This window comes from Pocillopora verrucosa, chromosome 11 (assembly GCF_036669915.1).
Source record: "Pocillopora verrucosa isolate sample1 chromosome 11, ASM3666991v2, whole genome shotgun sequence".
NCBI lineage: Eukaryota > Metazoa > Cnidaria > Anthozoa > Scleractinia > Pocilloporidae > Pocillopora > Pocillopora verrucosa.
The window spans coordinates 16,103,253-16,109,980 of record NC_089322.1 but is presented as its reverse complement, the minus strand read 5'-3'; positions in this window follow the sequence as shown (position 1 = coordinate 16,109,980).

The following is a 6,728-nucleotide window of genomic DNA, read 5'->3' as shown; positions in this document are numbered from 1 at the left end:
CAGAAAGTGTGTGAGCAAGGCAAAGTGTGTGCCAATACTATCAGTTCACGACAGATACAACAAAGTAGCTCCTCATTTAAATCTTTCAAGCACTTCTTTGATCTGCTTTCATCTACTAAATGAAATAAAAATTTAACATGAGCCCTGGCTATGTAACCATTAATGCAATTGATAATAATTTTCTCCCAGACTTTTGTTGGAGGAATACTTGCAATTTTGATGGAGAATATACAAAGTCATGTAGCATTAAATTGAAAGTGAGAGGAGTATAACTGGGTACCGGATAATTTTCAGGGAAGCCTGATGAAATGCTGGGGGGGGGGGTAACCTTGTGATGAGCTGATATCCCATCTAGGGGGGGGAGTAGTGAAACTCCTAGTTGCTTCATGCTAAGGAAGCCAGAATAATCTCCCACTAGTTGGGTCACTTTGCTTGCAAACAGACTTTATTTACTCTTTTTTATCAAAAGTGGCATTAAGGGCTTTTTTCTTCACATCCCTTCAACAATAGACAGATGCCTTCAGTGGAGAGTTGCATCCTACATTTGTAACATTACATAAGATAAAGTTCAGTTTAATTCACTTCTTGGAGTTAAATGTACCTTCACTGATGTTTACTTCTTCCTGTGGATCAGCTTTTTGATCAACTTCAAAAACCTGGGATTGGAAAATAATATTAATGGTTTTGATACATGCCAAAGAACACAGTGTACTACACTGAATGATACCCTGAGAAATTTATTATCCTGATAAAATGTAAAATTCATCTCTTTTAACTCTTGGATTTTCAGAAGTGATTATTAGTCTGTAACTTAATAATGTCCATATGCTACCCAGTAAATATTAGAATACACAGTACTAAAACTTATCTATAGAAGCTGCTTTCTTGATCTGATTATTTAAACAAAGTTTAGCCATTATTTCACAAGACCTCATCCTAAATAATCTTCAATTTAGCTGGAACTTTCATCTGAGCATTTGTTTTTGTGAACATTGTCAAGAGGGCCAAAAGCTAACAGTAGATGGAGATGACAATTTAATAAAATTAACAACCCTGTTATAGAGAAAGCCTTGGATCCACTGAATGTGTAAAACCATGGTTTGGGTTTAAGATCTCTAAAAATAACCTGTCCTTAGGGTCATAACCCTATAGATTTATTTTTAGTGATAAAGATATTGGGCAAATTTGTGTATAACTATGCTAAGGATTAAAAGTCAGTTTCTCTTTGCCTTTTCTTTAAAATGATATAAAAAAAATAATAATTTGCCACTTGATAATCATTAAATCAGAAGCCCAAGTTTATCTACCTGCTTCTCTTCCATGCTGCCTTTAGTCTTCTTTTCACATGGAGAGCTGGAAATTACAAAAATATTAGAAGTTTGACAGGCCTATCAGCATTCAATAGGACGTTCAGATTAGGTCTTGACACTTGGTCTTACTTGTAGCAGACTGGAACTTGATTTTAGGAACACATACAACAAAATGGTTATGTTAAGGAGGTGTAATGAGTGGGAACCTGTTTCGGGAGATCCTGGTAACTTAAGAGGCCTGTACAGCTGTCTGTTTTCATTCAAGATGAGGGTTTCAGAAGTTATGAAATTATATAAAACAACTATCTACAAAATATTAAAAATGAACTGCTTAGGGTTGTTAGAATCTGCTTCTCTATTGGCTTTAAATATTGACTTTAAAATATGGTTTGAGGCCTGTTAAGTCACTAGGACAGTAATTCAAGAAACAGGCCCCCCAACTTAAGATATGAAGATGCCCCTACACCTTTGGGGAAAATGTGTATTTGACCCTTGGAAGAAAGATGATAGTCTTCATGCAAAATCATATAATAATAAAAAACTGGGGTATGATCTTGATCCCGCTTAAGAGTTACAGACAAAATAGTATCTGCTAAGGAAGCGAAAGAGGCAAGAGGTTGTTGTAATTTCTATGATCTCAACCCACATCACCCCCTTGAAATTTTTTTCCAGAGTATTTATCTCTCTGTCTAGTACCCTACACTCCTTTTCTAGGTCAAGTGACCCTACTCTCCATCATTACTACCCCTACTTCAAAGTGTTATGTACCCATACCTCACTCCTTCACTTAGTGATGCGGGCTTTTTCCGTTTGCTTCGCCTTCGCACGCTTCCATCGCTTGTTCCTTCCCCAAGGGAGCCCACGTCTTCAGAAGCATTCTGGCAGACATCATTCTTGTACTCTCCAGGCGGCCATTTTAACAGTACAGCACGATATTCGGAAATCGTTTGCACAAGATCGGACAAGCTCGGGTGTAACTTCTCCTTAGCAAAATCAGGAATAAGGAAAAGGAAAACGGAAGTGAGGAATGTCGTTGTGCAGCATTTTGAAAGTTTGAATATACAGCAAATGTCGGTATAAATAGTTAATAAATTAGTTAATTCATCTAATTTCGGTTCTTGTGTTGCCGTTGTAACTTTCTATGGTATGTACACACGGATATAAAACACTGTATTCTCAAAGAGCACAATTCAACTAAGAGTCCTAAAACCAAATCCAAAGTGATCACAACTGCTGATCATCAAGCACTTTCTAATTAAGTACAGAAAAACCTGAACAAAAGTGGTTAAAAGTGACAATCAGAACAAAAGGTTACCATCATCATTAGCCAATGAGGACTCAGAGTAGAAACTGGCAACCTTCTTGAAGCGCGGGAAAACGCGGGCGACCAAATTGTGTTTGGTTTTAGTTTTACATCTGATTTGTTAAGATTGTGACATAGGTTTTCTGGACCAATCACACAACAAAGTAAAGCAAAACCAAAGTAATCCAGCATCACTTTCGATACTCAGTTGGAAACTGCTTTTATTTAATAAAGGAAATACAACAAAATGTCAAAGATAACTCAAAGAAAAAAAGCTGGCAAAAAGCCTGAAGAGCTGGAAATATACGAATGACCCAACTCTAACACTCGATCATGATAAGGCTCGTACCTGATTGGTCAGGAGGGCGGCATAGGCTCTCTAAACCAATAAGAGACTGAAGTCAAGCTAAACCAATGCCCATGACTATATCCATGACTACTTTCGACACTCAATTGAAAATTTCTTTTATAGTCTACAATATTACCATACGAAGACTGGTCCTAAAAGAATTCTGAACACGACTAATGCATAAGGCTCTAGATACTGACGCTGTATTGCACTACTCGTTAGGTCTGATCTGGAGAGTTATTTTCCTTTGGTTATCCAGGCATTCTCGTAGTTTATTCTCAGTCCTCGTCAGCCTTTGTCCCAAAATTGAAACCGTCTGCGACAAAAAATGGCTCAATGAATATGAAAATCTCTCCCCAACACCAAAAAATGTCGTAAAAAAGTCAAATATCATTGAGTTTAAGCGTAAGCTAATACATCTCCATGTTGCACGAAATCTTTGCCTCATCTCTGTACAACAAAAAACTCACATGACTGTTCATGACCTTTTTCATGACGGGAGCCATGGACTTGATAGCTAATTGCTGTTTCAGAAATGAACCCATCTTGCGATCAGGTATTCTTTTTTCTAGGGGAAGGGGGGAGAGAGAATGAGCAACTGTAGTCTTTCCCTCCCATCTTCCCTCCCCCCTCCACGCACCTGATTCAAGCTAAATAAATCTATGCTTCTTAAATACTGATAAAAAGGAATTAATAAAAATTGAGTACAGGAAAGCCGTGGCCCCCGTTTCTAAGTCTTGTGTCTTGTTTAAGGAAGGGTGTTTTAAAATGGATATTGATTAACAGCTGATATGAGTAAACTTTTCGTCAGGCCACACCCTTTTGCTTCTTTCTCCCTAACATGGGTGCCCCTTCAACCCCTAGTATTCTCCCCAATAAAGAACAGTGTGATGGGGTCATTAACAGGAGTGTATCCCCCGTGCCCACCCCCAAGGTTCTTGGTTTCTAAAATAATTCCCTGTTCAGAAACGTTTCCACGACAAAAGACTGTGTAAGCAAATCCAGCTGGCCCACAATGTACTTCAGTGTCATGCTCAGTAGTAAAGGAATATCTCTACTTTATAGGGGTGTGGTGAGGGGAGGCTGTGTAGCTGGAATGCCTCCCAAACTATCAGCCTCCCCAGTCCTCCCTGTTACTTCATCTGATTTTCTCTGTCTCTGAACAATCAAAATGTGCTATACAACATCTTGGTTAACTTGGCTCTTCAACTGAACCTAGTAAGGCAGAAGGGGTTCTTGTGAGCTTTACATCTTAGCTTTCAACTGATGCAATCTGGCAAAGTCAAAAATAATCCTAAATAGCCTACTTCATCCAAAGAAGAGATTTTAGTACAACAAAAAAGATAATTCATCTATTACTCATGCAACATTCTTGTTGCACAATAACACACGTTTGCAATTCAAACAAGTAAATTTATTCATAATGCATTCAGTAAGATATTTGTTTTAACAATGGTCAACACCATTTGAACCTAGAGGATAAGCACTGTAGAACAGTTAATGAATAACCTGGAAAATATCCTATAATATCAGTAATTCATTCAATCAGTCTACATTTTCATAATACTTAAAAGAACTTATTCATGAAAACTCCTGCATGCATAAAAACCTAAATAGAAATGCTAACTTAATGCATTCAAAATACTCCTCAGTCTTTAGATGGTTTCTAATGACATTTTAAATGTTATTCCTCCAAAAGCAACAAAGTACTACGAAATTGCTGAATTGTTTACATCTTAATCATACAAGCTGCTGTCAATGTGTTAATTTAAAAATTTGGTACAAAGGCATGCTCCATCTGATGAGAGAATTACCATTATTTAACTTAACCAAACCTCTACCAAAATATGCTCACGGAAAAGTCTACTACATGCTGAAAAAATGTAAAGTTGGTAAGTAAAAATTATCATCAACAATTTACATTGTGTATTTCCAGAAAATATCCATACCCCCACCACGGAGGGAATTTCATATAGGACCCCCCCACCCCTTCGGATTTTCCATTTTGGGGTAGCAGTGGTAGCCCCTCCACCCCTCTGGAATTTCCAAAGAATTTTCTACCACCCCCTATACCCCCTGGAAATATAGTTTTTTTCTCGTAGCAAACAACAAACAAGAGGGACGTGTGATTTTGTCGCGTGTATATTCGAGAGATGGCGTACACGCGCAAGGTAAACGTCGCTAACTAGCTTAAACTTAATGTTTGCTTTATTTTTAAATACAATACTTATCCTTAAACATTTAACACAATATTTTCAGTACACGAAAGGAGAAAAAAACTGTACAAGTCGCAACAAAACACTTTTGAACTGTTAAGTTTGTACAATGTACTGAGAAAATTGCCTGCACTTGAAATGGAAACGTTCGAAATCACATTAAGCAACGTAAATTTGTACAAAATTGTGTCATAAATAAGAGAGCAAAAGAGAAAACCGAGTCAGCAGTAAGTTATTTTGAACTCATCTTTCCAAATTCCAGCCTCTAATGTAAAATTTCTTCACACAAGCATTGATTCTTGTTAACAGCGGGTCGATAATTTCGTCCGATTGTGAATAAACAAACCTTGGCTAGTTACCAGTCCCACACGCATATATACAAAGCCCTGGATCCTAATGTTTCTCAATGTTACTATCAACTGTTTTCGACTACGGTACGACTGTACTTATCATTCATTGTAACATCGCAAGCAAGTAAGCCATAAAGAAATCGTCAAGTCTCCTACACATTATGATGCAACAGAATTAAGCTCAGTGCAGATCAAAATTAAGAGATGGCTAGAGTCAATAAGGGGTAGCGAATGGTAAATTTATGCGAAACTTTGCGAGACGGCGAGACCAGCGTTTTTTTTTTTTTTTGCAAGACCGAAACTTTTTGAGTGTTTAACAATGTTAAGACCCCAAAACGGCTTTGCAAACAATTCGAGACTGTGAGACGTTTTGAGTCTTTTGAACCGCTCAAAAAACGAGACTGCAGGATCGATCTGCGAGATTTAACTTAAATTTAAAAAAAACAGCATCAGACAGTTATTTGTAAATTTTACGAACGCGAAACGTGTTATGACCGAGGAAAATCCCTAGGTAACCACTCCTGTTGGTTGTAATCTTTGGAGACTGGTAACGAGTAATGGCGGCTCCGTTCGAAAAACAAAGTGATTCTCTTCTTTATTTGATGTTATTTATGTTCCAAAGCGCTACAAGGATAAAAGAAAACTTTCTTTGGCTGCAGAACTGTTAGAAGCATCGTAATTTAACAACTTAAACTTCAGAACGTCCTACTAAAGTAGGCAAGTGGCGCCAATTGACATACGAAGAAAGTCGATCGACTTCCTACCCTCTGGATGAAAATTTCGCCTCTCACCCCCATCCCCTCTGGAATTTCCTGGGACTTTGACCCCCCCACCCCTCTGGAATTTCCAATTCCCTCCGTGGTGGGGGTATGGATATTTTCTGGAACCACACATTAATCAATGCCACTGTACATTTATTTTGCAGAAATGTGCTTTTTTTTTTGCCTTTATAATACTCCTATATCTTTGAGCAGTTAAAAAGCTTAATCTCGTTTGAAATTGATTTTGTGGTCTGTCAAAATTATGACAAAATTCATGCATGTGATTGGTTACCAGCAGCTCGATTTGAGCACCAATTGGACAGTGCAGATGTTATGCTTGTAACTGGACAATTGAATAGAACAGTTGACATGTTATGCCTGCATAAGTGGGCAGTGCGTGTCATGAGCACTCGCTGTTGTCATGCATTTTGGTAACTGA